Genomic DNA, 19,020 nt, shown 5'->3' on the forward strand with positions numbered 1-19,020 from the left:
TGACTTGAGCTGAAGTTGGGTGCTTCACTGACTGAGCCGCCCAGGTGCCCCAAGTGTTTACTTATTTTTGAGAGAGAGAGAGAGAGCACATGCAAGTGACAGAGGGGCAGAGAGACAGGGGGACAGAGGATCCAAAGTGGGGGCTCCAACTCATGACCTGTGACATCATGACCTGAGCTAAAGTTGGGCGCTTAACCAACTGAGCCACCAGGCACCCAAAATGTTTACTTATTTTTGAGACACACACACACACACACACACACACACACACACACACACACACAGAACACAGTAAGCAAGAGAGGGGCAGAGAGACAGGGGACAGAGGATCTGAAATGGGGCCTCAAACTCAGGGCCCATGAGATCATGACCTGGGCTAAAGTTGGATGCTTAGCCGACTGAGCCACCCAGGCACTCTCTTGGTCAATTAGTTTTAAAAGCCAATTAAAGGTGTAACAAGAGCAATTTCTGTCCTGTTTGAAGGAAGGTATAAGAACAAACAATAAACTCATACTCCGAAGTGTCCTATGTAAACCAGGTGGTCAAAAAAATTCTGTTTTTGTGACCCTTAGAAGTAATTTAAGATGGGGCTAGGAAGTTGAAGAGGAGAGTAAAGAGGATCAAAGAGAGAGGATTCTTATGGAGAAAGTTCTTGGAGAGCTGTGACATTTCCCCTTTAATTTAGTAGGGGGAGAGGTGTGCTTTATCACTTCCCAATCCAAGTGAAAAAGGCTTTGAGGCAGTCACCTAAGCTTGATGTGTATTCTCTGGGTTTCAGTGAGCTAGTGACTCTGAGGATGACTGTTCAGATGGTACACTGCACAACTGTAAGGTGCCATCCACACAGATGACAATGTGTATAATCTGTACAACTGTACTTGGAGACCCTAGGTGTTGACAAGCTCTTATGGCTAGAACTCTAAGCTGTTCTTTCACCAACATTGGGACAAGGAGGTGAGTTTTTCTGGTTTGTTGTTTGGATTCATGTGAGGGAGCTGGCCTAGAGTCTTCTTAAGAAGGACCACCAAGAAAGGGCCTTCTGGAGAATTCCTCAGACTAGCAGCCTGAGGGTTGAGTGTAGGCAGTGAGAGCAGGCAGGCAGAGGAATGATCGCTTTCATCATGTGGTTTTCAGTGGGGATTCACAATGGGGAGAATACCTCATGAGAGACTCAACCCTGTATACCCAAGACCAATGGGCAGCCATGCCAGGTCACGGAGGTATTATCCATGGAAGACTGTGCCCTTTGTCTTAACCCACTTGTCCCAGGCCCAACCTTGGAGGGGATGGAAAGGCAGCTAGTAAGGGGAGGCACTGAAAGAGCATGGACATCCACATGTCCTAATGGCCCCTGTGTCCCCGACTCCCAAGACCTTGGGTTTCGTGGCCTAAATCAAGCCTCAGCTCAGGGAAAGGGAAAATATGGAATTTTGTTATTAAACTAAACTGATTATTTTAATTACTAAAACAAGGCTTTCCTTAAGACCAAAGGTGATCTCAGGACATTTCACACCCAGAGTGACTGGGAGGGCTGCTTGAGGCTTCATGTAAGGACAGGAAAGAATCAGCCCACTCAGTGTGTACATTAGAGGCGATGGCAGAGACAAATTCTCTTTGGGCCCTGCAGAGTGCCAAGCCTTCTGTGACCAGAACACATGGGAAATCTTTCCAAGAGATGCCTACCCATATTGGAGATACTTTATTTTAACTTGACACATAGAGATACTCACCCCCAATCTTTTGACATAGAGCCAAGGCCTTCTGTGTGAGCACAGGTAGATGGACCTTTCTTAAATTCACGCACAAAACGTCAATTGTGAATTCAATTTTGGTTTCCTTATGTTGGACAGAAAAATTTTCAAACCTTGCCAAGCAACCTGAATATAATTGTACATGCATATGACTTCTTTTCTCTTGTCTTCTACAGTTGTCTCACCCACGCGCATTTTTAGATACTTGCATTTATTGGGTCTTTTGAAAGCCTTCAATGTAGCATTTCATGGGAACAGTTTACTTTTTGGACTCCTATTTCATTGGTTTACATAATGTTTAATTAAATTATGTAATTCAATAACAAGTGCTACTGGCATAAACTGGTTTGGGAACACACCCAGCTGCCTCTTGGTAAACACACAGCTGAACCTGTGGGAGCAGAAGCACATGGGTGTGCTGGAGAGTAGCCACCACCTCGTGTACCCTGATCATTGGTCTGTATGTCTCACAGAGAGAATGCAGAGCACAGGATTTTCTGGTGAGGTGGTCAGTGGAGGTCGGGTGGGTGAGCCATCCACTTTTGAGGCACAAAGTTGGAAGTAACCAGCATGCAAAAGGCACCATTCACTGGGTCCCTACTATATGCCTGGTGGGGCCCTGGACACTTTACACACATAAGCCCATTTAGCTTTCAGAGATATCATTTCCCTCTATTTTACAGTCGAGAAAAGTGGAGTCTCCAGACATTAAGTAATTTACCCTGGGTCACTAAATGGAATAGTCAGCATTTCCCAACCTAATGTGCAAATGAATTCCCTGGGAGGTGTGATTCAAGATGCACACTTTGATGGAGTAGGTCTCGGGTGGGGCCTGAGAGTCTGCATTTCTAACAGGCTGTCAGATCCTGTTGATACTGCTGGTCTGCAGACCATGCATTGGGTGCCTCAGTCCTACCCCTGAGATTCTGACTTACTTGTTCTGAGATGAAGCATCACTGTTTTCTAAAATCTTTCCAGGGAACTTTTTTTAAATTTTTTTTATTTTTTTAAATTAAAAAAAAATTTTTTTCAATATATGAAGTTTATTGTTAAATTGGTTTCCATACAACACCCAGTGCTCATCCCAAAAGGTGCCCTCCTCAATACCCATCACCCACCCTCCCCTCCCTCCCACCCCCCATCAACCCTCAGTTTTTTTCTCAGTTTTTAAGAGTCTCTTATGCTTTGGCTCTCTCCCACTCTAACCTCTTTTTTTTTTTTTTCCTTCCCCTCCCCATGGGTTTCTGTTAAGTTTCTCAGGATCCACATAAGAGTGAAACCATATGGTATCTGTCTTTCTCTGTATGGCTTATTTCACTGAGCATAACACTCTCCAGTTCCATCCATGTTGCTACAAAGGGCCATATTTCATTCTTTCTCATTGCCATGTAGTACTCCATTGTGTATATAAACCACAATTTCTTTATCCATTCATCAGTTGATGGACATTTAGGTTCTTTCCATAATTTGGCTATTGTTGAGAGTGCTGCTATAAACATTAGGGTACAAGTGCCCCTATGCATCAGTACTCCTGTATCCCTTGGGTAAATTCCTAGCAGTGCTATTGCTGGGTCATAGGGTAGGTCTATTTTTAATTTTTTGAGGAACCTCCACACTGTCCAGGGAACTTTTTTTAAAAAAAAAAACATTTATTTATTATTGAGAGACAGAGAGAGACAGAGCATGAGCGTGGGAGGGCAGAGAGAAAAGGAGACAGAATCCGAAGCAGGCTCCAGGCTCTGAGCTATCAGCACAGAGCCTGACGCGGGGCTTGAACTCACAAATTGTGAGATCATGATCTGAGCCGAAGTTGGATGCTTAATCAACTGAGCCACCCAGGCATGCCCCAGGGAACTTTTTTTTAAAGCTCACTTATTTTTGAGAGAGAGAGAGAGAGAGAGAGAGAGAGCAAGCAAGCAGGGGAGGAGCACAGAGGGAGAGAGAAAATCCCAAGCAGGCTCTGTGCTGTCAGTGTAGAGCCCAATGCTGGGGTTTGATCTCATGAGAGATGATGAACTAAACCAAAATCAAGAGTTGGAGGCTTAACTGACCGAGCCACTCAGGTGCTCCTCCAGGGAAATTTTATACACCGAGGACAGGTGATGAGTAGCTTGGACCCCAGTGAGGGCAGGAAAGTTGGACACCTGGACTGATAGGTACTTAATTTTGAATACTGCAGCTAAATCAAGTGTTTTAAAAACATAAGACTAATAACATTTGAAACAATATAAAAGTTCATAAAATAAAACTTAAAACTCCTCCATTCCCTACATAACCTGAAGAATTTTCTTAAAACTCAAATTAAACCATCCTTGCATACACCTATGTGACAATATCGTAATTCAGTGACATGTCACAAGCTTTTTTCATCGTTGGTACATGCAGAACTATTTCGTCCTTATTGACACTGCATTGCATCCTCTAGCATGGTTAAGTCAGAATTCATCTCACCAATCTTTTACAGGAACACATTCAGTTGATTCTAATTTTTCAGTTTTATAGGTAACACTTTGTGTACATATCCATGGTTAGGTTGTTTTGTAGAATGGACTTCTAGATGTGGAATTCCTGGGTTATTTAAATATTTATTCTCAAATTGACCCCCACAAGGCTCACCAAATTACATTCCCACCATCACATATAAAAATACCTCTTCCCCACTACCTTGCAACTACTGGGTATTATCAATCTTTTCAATGTTAACCGATCTAATGTAAGAGACATGGATCCCAATGATGCTTTAGTTTGCATGTCATAATGAATGTATGAAGATGAATATCTCTTCATATGTTTATTGGACTTAAGCATTTCTCCTTTGGATTTGCCCCTTTAGTTATGTGGTTGCTTACCATATTATATTAATCTTTTATCTACAATTTATGCTGCAATTTTCTTTCATGAGTTCTGAATTTTCTTTTTACTTAAGAAAGTAACTTATCCCAAGATTATAAAATAGTCACTGGTTTTTCCATCTACTACTTGGATAGACTTGTCATTCATTAATCTTTCCAGTCAGAATTGAAGAGAGGAACTCTTGAAGTAGAACTCTTACTTTGTTTCTTTTGCTTCTGAAATACCATTTTCAGCACTATTCATGGAGCAGGCCATTGTCACTCCTGGATTTGAAATACCCCCTGTATCAGATAATCAATCTCACACAGTCTGGTCTCTTCCTTCCACCTCTTTCTTTATTTTCTGTTTTAATTTCTGCAGTTTCACAGGACTTTTAGAAAGAAACTCTTTCCTTGTTATTCTTTTTTTTTTTTTAATGTTTATTTATTTTTGAGAGAGAGAGAGAGACACAGAGTGGGAGTGGGGGAGGGGCAGAGAAAGAGGGAGACACAGAATCCGAAGCAGGCTCCAGGCTCTGAGCTGTCAGCACAGAGTGCCACACGGGCTTGAACCCATGGACCATGAGATCATGACCTGAGCCAAAGTCAGCACTTAACTGACTGAGCCAGCCAGGCACCCCTTTCCTTGTTCTTCTTTTTTTTTTTTTAACGTTTATTTATTTTTGAGACAGAGAGAGACAGAGCATGAACGGGGGAGGGTCAGAGAGAGAGGGAGACACAGAATCTGAAACAGGCTCCAGGCTCTGAGCTGTCAGCACAGAGCTTGACGCAGGGCTCGAACTCACAGACTGCGAGATCATGACCTGAGCCGAAGTCAGAAGCTTAACTGACTGAGCCACCCAGGTGCCCCCTTTTCCTTGTTATTCTTTAGTTTTTCTTCTTTTTTAAACAAATTTCTTCTCTACGATGAATTTAAAATTCCTATGTCAGGTTCTAAGGAAGCCTAACTGGGTTTTTTTTTTTTTTTTTTTTTTTTACTGAAATTGCATTTTAATCCACTAATGTGGATTCTTTTTTTAAAGAGTAACCTGTTTTTTAACATTTATTTATTTTTGAGTCAGAGAGAGACAGAGCATGAACGGGGGAGGGGCAGAGAGAGGGAGACACAGAATCGGAAGCAGGATCCAGGCTCTGAGCCATCAGCTCAGAGCCCGACACAGGGCTTGAACTCATGGACCGCGAGACCGTGACCTGAGCTGAAGTCGGACGCTTAACTGACTGAGCCACCCAGGCGCCCCTCACTAATGTGGATTCTTATAGCATTTTTAGTATTTGGTGTCCCACGTGGAAATAAGATATGTCTTTCCATATATATATAAATATGTATGGAGATATATATATGGATATATATATGGATATATAAAATATATATATATATATATTTTTTTTCTTTGCAAACATAGATCTTGCACGTTTCTTGTTAAGTTTATTCCTGGGTGAAATATATATATTGTGACATCTCTTTCCAAATTATCATTCTAATTGATTATTGAGACTAAACTGATTTAAATATATTTATCTCCTGGGGTGCTTGGGTGGCTCAGTTGGTGAAGCATCTGACTGTTGGTTTCAGCTCAGGTCATGATCTCTTGGTTTTGTAAGCTTGAACCCCACACTGGACTCTACTCTGGCAGTGTGGGGCCTGCTTGGGATTCTCTCTCTCTCCCTGTCTTTCTGCCCTTCCCACACTCACATTGTCTCTGTCTCTCTCAAAATAAATAAATAAACTTTTAAAAAATTGAAAAGATATATATTTATCTCCTAATTATCCATCTTACTAGGCTCATAGGCCTAAAAATTTAATTGATTGTCTTAGTATATTTTTTCAAATATGAAATTAATGAGTATGCAAGAAAAAACCCAGAAATGTAGAAAAAACTACCCCGACAACCAAGGACAATTATTATCATTTTACTTGTATCAGTTTTCATTCTTTTTTTTGCATAGCTTCTGCCACATAATTGTAATCACAGTTTAATTAACTGGTATATATATGTATATATATATATATATGTATAAGTATACACATATATGTGTATATATACATATATATATATATACACATATATACGTGTATATATATATTTATTTATTTATTTTGGGAGGAGTGGGGAGGGGCAGAGAGAGAGAGAGAGAGAGAGAGAGAGAGAAAGAGAGGGAGAGAATCCCAGTCAGGCTTCATGCTCAGTGCAGAGCCCAACACAAGGCTCGACCCCACCACTGTGAGATCATATGAAGCATTTTCTTTTTTTTTTAAATTTTTTTTTCAACGTTTTTTTATTTGTTTTTGGGACAGAGAGAGACAGAGCATGAACAGGGGAGGGGCAGAGAGAGAGGGAGACACAGAATCGGAAACAGGCTCCAGGCTCCGAGCCATCAGCCCAGAGCCTGACGCGGGGCTCGAACTCACGGACCGCGAGATCGTGACCTGGCTGAAGTCGGACGCTTAACCGACTGCGCCACCCAGGCGCCCCTGAAGCATTTTCTTAAAACTCAAATTAAACTATGCTTGCATACACCTATGTGACAATATTGTAACTCAGTGACATGTTACTCACCAAACCGAAATCGAGACAAATGCTCAACAGACTGAGCCACCCAGGTGCTCCTAACTGGTGTGCTTTTTGAAAGAATAAGTGCATTCAATATGCCAACACTGTTGTGCTGGAAGTTTGTTTTATAAAGAACCATGTGCTTGCCACTAATGGGCAGAAACGCTAATGTAACTTCTGCTACTGAGATTATTGGGTTCAGTCTCTCCTTCTGCTGCCAGCCTGGCTTGCTGGCATTTATACCAGCCAATTATAGCCCAGCGTCATGGAGCCCTCTCTCCCTCACACCACACATAGCTGCTGACCTCATTGCACACTCAGCCATTCCATTTCAGGCCTCTGCCGGATTCACTCTTATCGCACAGGGGACATCGAGGTTGCTAGGAGTTTTCAATTCCATTTGAGAAGCAAGCTAGATCATGACATAGTCAAGATTTCCAAAGAAGTTGTTCGAAAACCATTTCTCACATGGCTCTCGTCGACATAAACATAAATATGGTTTGGGTTTGGATGGGTTGTTTGCTTCTTCTGTATTACTTTAAATTTGATTTCCTCACATGTTCATTTTGTGACCTATGCAGACTGCTCTTTATTCCTTCAGCTCTCTACTCATTCACCTTAACAATGAGGATTTCCTTGGCCTAATTATATAAAATAGGAATCCCCATCCTGACACCCCAGCCAGATAAGTCCTTCACATACACAGGCCTGGAGCAAGTGTGAAGGGAGGTCCACAAAACATGTGTCTCAGTATGTTAAAGGCCCAGCAGGGCTTCATGTATACATGTGACCGCCTCATCAGCCTGTCCTACCTCCCTCCACACTCCTTCCCCAAAAGCCACCTTTGGCGTCTCCTTGGGCCTGGAGGTACACACACTTGATTTTTTTTCTTATATAATGATTATGCATTTCTTGGACATGTTATTTTTATGGCTTAACAAAACCCCAACTATAGGGGCACCTGGATGGCTCAGTCGGTTAAGCATCCAACTTCAGCTTAGGTCATGGTCTCATGGGTCATGAGTTCAAGCCCCACATCAGGCTGTGTGCTCATAGCTCAGAGGCTGGAGTGTGCTTCAGACTCTGTGTCTCCTTCTCTCTCTGCCATTAGCCTGCTCGTGCTCTCTCTCTCTCTCTCTCTCTCAAAAATAAATAAACATTAAAAAAAACCCAACTATATCTTTTTTTCCATTAGTTTATCTAGTTGATTGTTGCTGCTTAATAAGAGATATTTCTAGCCACCTCTGAATATGACTTTGTCCTTCTGTTCCACCCTTCCTTTTCCTTTTCCAGGTAAAGACAACCTTTTTCAAATCCCCTTGGCCATGTGACTACATTCTGGCTAATGAGACGGCAGCAGAAGTGGGATGTGGGACTTCTAGGAAGTCTCCTTCCTAGGAGGGAAAGAGGGAAAAAACACATTTTTCATTTTGAAAAAGATGTTCTTATTCAAGGTAAATGATTAGCTTCCTCTTTGTTTTCTCTTCTGGTTATTATACTAGTCAAGTATCCTAAGTCTTGTTGGACGAATCTTAATTTGCGTTTCTCTAGAAAACTATCTGAAAAAGTTATATAGATTTTTAAGCTTACTGACTAGTATGCTCTTCAAGTGGTTTTATTCCCTACTTCATTTACAACTATAGACTCTTTTTTATCCATAATGTTACTTATACATTATCTCTTTTGGTGTGATCGTTTGCCAGGTTAGATTTAGTAATTTTATTTCTTTCCAACTTTTTATTTTTTTTTAAGATGTCTATTTATTTATTTTAAGTAGGCTCCACACCCAACATGGGGCTCACAACCCTGAAATCAAGAGTCACATGCTCTACCAACTGAGCATATTTGACTTTTATTTTTAATTGCTATTCGTTTTTTCTTTCAATTTCTCATTTGGTTGGTTTCTGCCTTTATCTTCCTTATTTCCTTCCTTTCTTACCTTTTTTTCTTTGGTTTTATTTGTTATTTTTTGGTTTCTTGAATTTTGTGCTAGATCCATTTATTTTCATTTTCCTTATTTGCCAATATATACACTTACAAGCATACACTTTTCTTTAGGTATGATTTTGGCTACTTGAAATAGCAGGTGTAAGGCACTTAGAAATGTTGAGGCACATGGTAGTCATGACTTTTTAAAAGTGGGCTTTCATGTGTCACGTAGAAGTCTTTAAAATTAGAAGAACTGTTTAAATTATTATCTTCACTAAATATTTTCCTAGTCACATTTCTATATATATTTACATTTCCTGTAACCAAATTAAAGAAGAAATCCTTTTTTTTTCTTTTTAATATTTATTTTGTATGCTTTTAAAAATTAAAGACTTTTCCTTTAGAGCAATTTTAGTCAGGCTCACAACAACACTGAGAGGAAGGTAGAGGGATTTTCCTTATGCCTCCTGCTCCCACACATGCCTACCTCTCCCTTTACCAACCCCAACCAGAGTGGTGCGTTTGCTACAGTTGATAAACCTGCACTGATACATGGTAAGTACCCTAAGTCCATACTTTACATTAGGGTTCACTCTTGGTGTTGTACATTCTATGGGGTAATTTTTTTTCCTATGGGATATTTTTAATTGTTGTTTCTTTTTCATTCCTTCTCAATCTTGGCTGTTTTTCAGAATTACCCAGGAAGTTTGTTACCTGATACCAAGGCTCCAACTCAAATACTATCAGAATCTCTAAGCATTAGACCCAGACATTGCACATTTTAAAGCTCTCCAGATGATTCCCAGGTATAGCCAAGGCTGAGATTTACATCTATCTCTATTTTCTGTCCCATCTTTCCTAATCATAAGCCACAGCCCTTCAGAACTCTTAGAAGTCTAATAAAAATGGGTGGATGTAAATGTAATGCAGAAATTTTAATAACTTACATAATACTCTGGCAATATTTACTCATTGACATTGGAAATCTATAATACATAATTGAACATTACTCTAAATATATATTAATAAATGAGTTTCCTCAGCAATTTGGGACAGATAGTTTCCTCAGCAATTAAAGGGTGAATAGATTTTCAGGCTAGTTCAGAAAAGCCTGTATAACCCACAATGTAGCTTAAATGGTTATTTAAACAGAAATGTATTAGGCACAATTGAATTAAGGACACTGTTTTCAAGGCTGGTGATCAAATAAAATCAGTTCTAATTAGAAAACAAAGTAAACAGAGGGTAGGATTTCCCATATATATAAATGCTATAATTATTTTCCTAGTCTCTGAAAGGGGCATCCTGGTGTGGTACAAGCAGAGTTATCATCTCAAGCTGAGAAATAGAGGATTTCAAGTCCAGTTTGATTACCTGCCGTTTAGATGAAATTTGGGCAGAAGTCTGAACTCTCTGAGCCTTAGTATCTTTAAATGCAAAATGGGGACAACCTATCTTGAGGGAATGTTTCAGAGGTTACATTGTGTTGAGAAGGTGCTTGGTAGATCCTTTCTATGAGACCACTCACACTGCTTCTTATTTATCATTATATTAAACCTAAGATGGGGTGCCTGGGGGGCTCCATCAGTTGAGCGTCTGACTTCGGTTCAGGTCATGATCTCACAGTTCATGAGTTGGAGCTCCACATCGGGCTCATGCTGGCAGCACAGAGTCTGCTTTGCATTCTTTGTTCCCCTCTCTTTCTGTCCCTGCCGCACTTGTGCTCTCTCTCTCTCAAAAATAAAATGAACATTAAAAAAAGTTAAACTTAAGATATCCCTTTTTTTCTTTGCTGCAGTGATATCTCCAGGGCTATTCACTAAGCATGATGAATCGTATAACCAGGAAGGAAGAAAGAAATGCTGTGGTGGTTGCTGCTGATCTCAGGCCAGCTAGGGTTACTTTTTAGCTGAGCCTCAAGGAGGCATTGCGCAACCAGACTTTCTTATGTGCCGCCTCTTTAAAGGTGAAAAGTCAAGTCACACTCTTCTGTGATCTCTGTTTTCTTTGTAAAAGTTTGTATAAATCTTATAAGGCATATAGGCACGCTTTCTTTTCTCTGACTGTTTTTCTGGCCAGTTTCAATTCGTGATTAAAATATGCCCAGAGTAGCTTCCCCCGTCCCCCAGGTTGTCACAAAAGGAGTCATTCTGTGAGTAGTAGAAAACTTATATACCAGCAATTCACTCCTAACACTGTAAAGCTGGCCTGATTTGAGGATAATTGATGCCATCCCAGAGCCATTGTGGGGTTGTCCTCTAAATTAAAAGCAGAATGAGGTACAAAGGAACTGCTTAATTTATATTTGTGCCTAAGACTTGTAAGAGACAGAAAGAGTGAGAAGCCTTCATAGTGACTGAATTACAGTATTGGGTTGTAGTTTGATTGTGGAATGCCAAACTCATGTACAACTGTGGTCCAAATTTACATAGCTAATAAGTTTTACTGGCCTGAGTGATCAGCTGTGAATGAGTTTGTCCAGAAAAGTTTAAAATATTAACTCGGTCCCTCACAGAAATGGTTTGCGGACCCCTGGTCTAGAAAATATGCGGGCAGCTCTGAGAAAAGAGGCCAAGAAGACCGAGAGCCTGAAATGTCTCAGCAGTGCCACAGACTTTTGCTCATTCACTGTTTCATTTAGTCCCAACAAGTGAGCAGGATAAGAGGTATTTCCCCCATTTTCACAGGGGCAAAAAATGTTGTTCTCAAGATGAGAAGTCAAAGTCTACATGGCTAGTGAATGTGGGGCTTGAATTAAAGTCCAAGTCAGTCTGATGCCAAAGTTCTTTTATTTCTTTCAACAATATTTCTTCCTTCTGGGTATGCAATGTCAAAAAAGAAGTCCAGTTTCTGAATTTATGTACAGTGAGGTGTGGCTCAAGTTCAAGAACACTAACAGCGGGCATTCAAGCAAAGGAGGCCATGAGGAACTGGAGGCAGGGTCCTAGACTAATGTTAGAAATAAGGATTCTGGAATCTTGGTGAAGCAAGAAGCAATCAATAGGATGTGTGTTCAGAGGCTTGAGGGTGAAAATAGGCTAGGGGAGGAAACATTTGGAGTTCTCCTAGGATCCTCCAGCTTCTAACCAGACTGGGCATCAGTGTGACCTTCGCATGCCCAGCCAGTCCAATGAACCTTCTGTTAGCTTACTAAGGGTGAACTCACATGTCAGAAATTAAATTCCAATCACTGCATACATGTTTTTGATCATAGATACATATTTCCCAATCACCTGTCTTGATTTCCCTATCAGGTAACAAAAACCAGCTGGAGAATATGGAATGTCTTATCAGTGGCACTGAGGCCACTGCTGAGATAGAGCGGCTGCCCTGTCTTGGCCCCAGTGGGGACCCACTCTTTAGTAAAGTCATTATGGGTCCAAGGTCTGAAACTGAACTTCAGAGTCCAAAGAACAGTATTTTCATCGGTTCATCTAGTCATGATTGGGATTTAAAGGCAGATTCATACCAATAAAAGCCAACTAACTGATGAATCCTGTTGGAAGTTGATAGCAGAGTGGAACAGACTGCTCATGCCTCATGACCGACATCCTCTTGATCCTCTGGACATTATTCTTATTTTGCATCCTTCTATATTGCATGTAGGACCCCATTGCATGTTTGCACTGGATGCTGTTCTGAAATGCTCTATGAATGAGGACCCTGGAGCCAGATCCAGGATTTGCATTCTAGTTTCCTTGGTTTCAAGCCCTATGACCTGGGCAGCTTACTATCTCTTTACACCTCCATTTCATTCTTAAAAAAAAATTTTTAATGTTTATTTATTTATTTATTTTTGAGAGAGAGAGAGAGAGAGAGAGAGAGACAGAGAAAGAGAGAGAGAAAGCGCATGAGCAGGGGAGGGGCAGAGAGAGAGAGGGAGACACAGAATCCGAAGCAGGCTTCAGGCTCCGAGCTGTCAGCACAGAGCCCGACGCGGGGCTCAAACTCATGAACTGCAAGATCACGACCTGAGCCCAAGTCAGACGCTCAACCAACTGAGCCACCCAGGCACCCCTCCATTTCATTCTTAAAATGGGAATAATAATAGTAACATGGTTATTGTGACGCTAAAATGCAAAGATACCTGAACTCAATAAACACAGAGCCAGGCACATAGTAAACATTTAAAAATATTTGTTTAATTTATTGGCATATATATTTATCTTTTAAAGATGTAAGAAGACCCTTCCTCCTACTTTACTATTACCATCAGCATTAGATGTTATCTCTTGGGATGGGATCTCTAATGATGACCATCTTCTATAATATTAATTCTTATCAATATCTGAAATTGGAGCTAAATTTTCTTGAACTTGTCTCAAAGTAATAGTGTGCCCCACACATCTGGCATCTGGAGGTGAATACATGCTTGCCTTCTGTCCAGATAAAGAATAGCACTGAAGGACAGCTGTTTTCTACACATTATCTCTAACAGTTCCACCAAATGGCTATGTTTGCGATCCCATGAATGGAAATCAACACGGTTGGTCAGAGGCTATATATGAAAATTTTTAACAACTTCTGGAGGGTGGGATTATTATTATTTTTCACCACTTTCCATATTTTTCTGTATTTCTGAATATTTCATAATGAGCATATATTGGGGTGTGTGTGTGTGTGTGTGTGTGAGAGAGAGAGAGAGAGAGAGAGAGAGAGAACAGAGAAATAAAAATCTACTTATGACTTAAAAATAAGAATTTTCCCAAATTGCAACTGGTAAGCAGGGCAAGTCAGTAATGAACCTGCCCCTGGTGATAAAGCCCATGTTCATTGCATCTCTCATGAATTCAACAACTATTTGTTGGTTGTCTCCAATGCTCTGTGCCAGGTGCTGTTCTAGGAACAGGGGAAGCAATGAACAAAACTAGCAAAAGTCTCTGCCCTCCTGGAGAGCATGCAAGGGAGAGAAAGACAACAAGTAATTAAAAAATATAAATCATGTATCAGATTGTGGTCAATGCTGTGTAGAAAAAGAAAACAGAGGAAAAGTGGATAAGGAAGCACAGGGTAGGGTAGGATTTAACCAGGCATAAGACTGAGAGTGACCTCACCAAATAATCTAATTTGTTTAACATGGAATGTCAGCCAAATTAGTAGTTTGCATTGTACAAAAATGTTAGCATGGCTGTCATGCAAGGGACAAAAAGTATGATAGTCAACATTTTCCCTGTTCATCTGCAATGAGCTTAAGAATGCTTTTGTAGAGGGGCACCTGGGTGGCTCAGTTGGTTAAGCGTCCAACTCTTAATTTCAGCTCAGGTCATGATCTCACGGTTTGTGAGTTCCAGCCCTGCATCGGGCTCTGTGCTGGCAGTGTGGAGCCTGCTTGGGATTCTCTCTCTCTCCCACTCTCTCTGCCCCTCTCCTACTTGTTCTCTCTCTCTTTCTCTCAAGATAAATTAACTTAAAGAAAAAGAATGCTTTTGAAAAATCTGATAGATTCTAAATACATTTTAAATAAATTAGTTATGTGTGTACTATCCAAATCTTCTTTTGGCCTCGCTTGTATTACAAATAAAATCTAAATGCCAACGTTAAAATAATAGTCCACTCAGTCAATAAGAATTGGCTATCACATCAAAACAGAACTTAAACCCTGGATGAATGTGTATTAAGAAGGGCCAAACGAAGAAACCAGTTACTGAAAAATTTAGGTAGGCTTGCTCAAAAGTCTAAGTGTTTTTTCTAAGTCTCTCATGCAACTGATTAACTCCTGTTCTTTATCCCATACTTTATCATTGATGATTACTTTTTAGTCTATATAAAATAATATACGGGGGAAAAAGTTAGTGAATTTAAAAAAATACTAAAATGTGCCTTACTTGTAGAGTAGGCATTATATAAAGTAAACATCATATTGACCCCTCCCACAAAGTCCAGTGAAAATGTTCACATCTGAACATGTTGGTATGCATTATTTTCAAATCTATATTTGCACATACATACAGAATCTGTTTCTGTAACTATGTAATATATAAAACTCTTCCACACACACTTCTGTGATTTTTACATATTGAACATGGCTTGTCTTCTTACCTCCAACACAAAACATTCTAAGTAATACCTAAACTGTTTTAAATTGTCCATAGAAACGATGATTAGCATTTGTGGAATGCGGTAACTACGTGATGGCAGCAACGTGACATGAAAAAAATACTAATGTGACATAGAGTTGTATGTCTGTGGTTGAGAGATGACAAAGTTTATGGAAAAGGTCTTCTTCAGTGGGACTTGTCTAATCTTTAACTGGCACCAAACACTAAAATGATAGTAGCACAAAGTCAATGTCACCTGGAAGGTTGGGCCTGGTAAGTTTACCTTCAAAGTACAAATTTTAGCCTCAAGTTTGTCCGTAAAGAGTCAGACAAAAAACACCAGATATTTCACTTGTCTACACAAAATAACAAGTTTTAAAAAGTATTTCATCCTGGGGGGGTGCCTGGGTGGCTCAGCTGGTTAAGCGACCAACTCTTGGTTTCAGCTCAGGTCATGATCTCACAGTTCATGGGTTTGAGTCCTGTGTTGGGCTCCATGCTGACAGTGTGGGACCTGCTTGGAATTCTCTCTTTCTCCCTCTCTCTGCCCCTCCCCTGTGTTCATGTGTGCTCTCTCTCTCAAAAATAAATAAACTTAAAAAATAAAGTATTTTATCCTGATAAAGGTGATTTCAGTTTCTTGGTAAGAAGAAAAAATTGGGGGGGGGGGCAGCAAATATCACTTGTCCTTCTCCACATGAAAAACCTCTGGTGGTGAGAATGGATATGTTCTTACCTATGAATTGTCTAATAATCCTTTCTACTTTCTTAAGTATTGAAATTACCTGAATCTTCTAACTGAAATATCCACAAGTACTTCCTTTACCTTAGTCACTTTCTACCCTCCTATTTCTCAGACATTTTGGAGGAAGCCTGATATTCTAATAGCCATGTTTTCTAGGCCACAAAACTGAGGCTATGGAGGACTACCTCTATCTATGGTGATAAAATGAACACCTAAGATGCACTTTCCAAGATGCTCCACATTTCCTCCCAACTGAATGAATACTTTTGCTCTGGAGCATAAGATCCAGAGGGCAAAGGCCTCTCTGAAGAGATGATGTTTGAACTGAGCAATGGCTGACCAGAAAGAGCCCTGCATAAAGCAGTGTTCCAGGAAGAAGGAGCAGCAATCCTTTATCCAGCAGGTGGCTCTCTCTGGGGAGGGCTGTCAGAGAGGCAGCCAGTCCTCGTGACCTTCCATGCTCCCCTCCCTCCATGGGATACTCATGCTAAATGGTGGATGTACAGGGTACCCTCTACTGCCCCCCTCAGCCCTGTCATCTCTCTCCAGTCTCCTTTCCTTTGTTCAGTCTGGGGCAGATCTATTTAAACAGAAGAAAAGAGAGGAAAGCCTCCCTTCCTGTCCAGAGTCTGGGGAGAGGAGACGACCTTCCCTTCTCCCACCTGGTCATCTTATAATGAATGGGGGTAGAGTTGGGTAGGTTAGAGAGCAGAACTTCTGGTTCTTGAATTGGTGCTTCTCCATCAACCCCGGGGGGAAGTGGCTGACTCCAGCTGCTAGGTGTGGTAGGGTCTTTTCCCCTTTAGGCCTCAGCAAAATTCCATACAATAGGAAAAAAACATTTACCTGATACTCTATTACTCTGGTATAATAGCCATCATTTGGGGAGTATTGGGAGGTGAGATCTGGGGTGTGTGCGGAAGCCTATGTGAGCCACTCAAGCAATGAAAAGTAGATGACTTTCCAGTACAGCTACAACCAGTGAACCTGGGACAGGAGCTTGGGATTCCACCCTTGCTGGTGTGGAAATCAGCAGAAATATCCACAAATGGCAGCTGAAAATGTTCACAATCTAGATGAGGCTTTTTCCATTTGGAAGTGAGCCAGACTCAGTCAATGACTTTGCACCTGTTTATCTGAAGGCTCTTAAAATGATAATCCGAAGAGAGCAGGGATATTTATACACTTGAATAAGTCAGGGTTCTTGTGTGGGTGGAATAAAACAACCAAGTTTATGAGTTTTAGGGCTCAAATTGGTCAGGAGTTGGTGAAGATTTCATTTTTTTTTCTTTTAATCCAGTTAAACAGGTTTCATTTTTCTTTTGCTTCAGTTATGAAGGGTCTCAGATAATTCATTAGCCTAACTCCATATGACTGGAGGTGTCCTAAGTGGTGATCTCAGGTGAAGGTTTGAATATTTAAAAACACTGTGTGGAGCATACTCAGACCTGTACCCACAATCAGTTCTAAGGAGCTGATTAGACTGAGTCCATCCCTCACTGACAGACACCATGACAGATGCCAGAGGAGTCCTTTGAACGTGGGCCTTTCCTCTTCAGAAAACGACATTTTCAGTTGAGAGCTAAGTTGTGCAGCTGGACAGAGTTTGACATGGACAAGGCATTTCCAAACCTTATCCTGGCTATCTCCTGCAAATTTCTAGAATATTACAAATTGAGAACCAAAACTATTTGCTCACAGCTGGCGCGAAGCTAAGGCATCTTCATTTGTTGCAAATAGTCTGCCAATGCTAAGAAAAGAATTCATTTCATCAGTGGCTTAGATTACTGATTAAGTGGGCTCCAATTTAAGCTGTTTCAAACAACCATACTAAAATTAACCAAATAGCCATGTTACTTTAAAAGTAGCCTGTAGCAGGCAATCAATAAATATGTGCTGAATGGAAGAACAAATTTGTCTTTACTAGTGTTTATGAGGTGGGCAGGGAGATGTTAGAAGACTGGAAGGGCTGTTGGACTTAATGCCTGTGATTGAGGGTATACTGACACAAGTGATGTGACACAGTGTCCAGTCAGCCCCTCAATCCCAAAACCCAAGGGCGATTCTGGATTACTGCTGCCCACCTGCATGTCCACAGCCTGTCAGCAAGTCCTGTGAGGCCCACCTCCAAAATATAAGCAGATTTTCTTCTTTCTCCACCTCCACTACCTCAGACAGCTTCAGTTTAAAAGACTAGCCTCCCACACACTGTTTCCACTTACACCCAGACAGCAACCTCGGGAACCATCCTGGGACACTGCTCTACTGACAACCCTTCCGTGCACTCTGCTCATCCGAGCCCACAAGGCCCTTTATGACTTGACCTCCCCTTCCCTCACCTCTTTTTGTACCTTCTATCCCTTGGCTCAATACTCTTTGGAAACATTGGCCTGCTTTTTGTTCCTCAAATGTGCCTCATGGCCTTTGCACTTGCTGTTTCCTCTGCCTTGAAGGTGAAGCCTTCATGAAGCCACCCATGTGACTCACCACTTCTTCTCTCTCAGGTCACAGCTCAGACGTAATCTTCTTAGAGATGCCCTTCCTGGCCTCCTTAGTCACTACTCAGTCACTTTTTATGAAATTACCATGCTTCATTCCCTTTATAGCATTTATTGTAATCTGACATTCTGTGTTTATTTGCTTACTGTCTCCTTCTAGCAGAGGCAGTGACTTCATCTGTCTTATTCACCACTATTCCCAGCACTTACTCATTGTTCAACCAATAATTGTTGAGTAAATGAAGTGGATGTTTCTTTTCCCCTGACATTTTCTTCTATTTGGATTGTGACAAAAAAAAAATCACACAAGTATAACATGTGACATTTGAGAGGAAGGTGAGATCATCTATTACCATTTCTTCACTTTGGGATGGGAAGTGGGGACTGAAGCTCCAAGGTGATTTGCCCAACATCACATAGCTTATCGGGGCAGAGTCCAGAATAAAGCCACATCTCATGATTCAATCTGGCACCCTCTCTACAAAAACCATGGACAGGGCCAGGGTCCAAAACAATTGGATTTTGTGGCCCAGTTAACAGTAGAAAGGAATGTATGTTGAAACGTGGAAGGAAAGATGGGAAAGAAAATATTATAAGACCTCTTAAAATAACAGATATATGTAAGAAGATCTCACAATAACAAATAAAGGAAAAT

This window comes from Lynx canadensis, chromosome B2 (assembly GCF_007474595.2).
Source record: "Lynx canadensis isolate LIC74 chromosome B2, mLynCan4.pri.v2, whole genome shotgun sequence".
Classification (NCBI taxonomy): Eukaryota; Metazoa; Chordata; class Mammalia; order Carnivora; family Felidae; genus Lynx; species Lynx canadensis.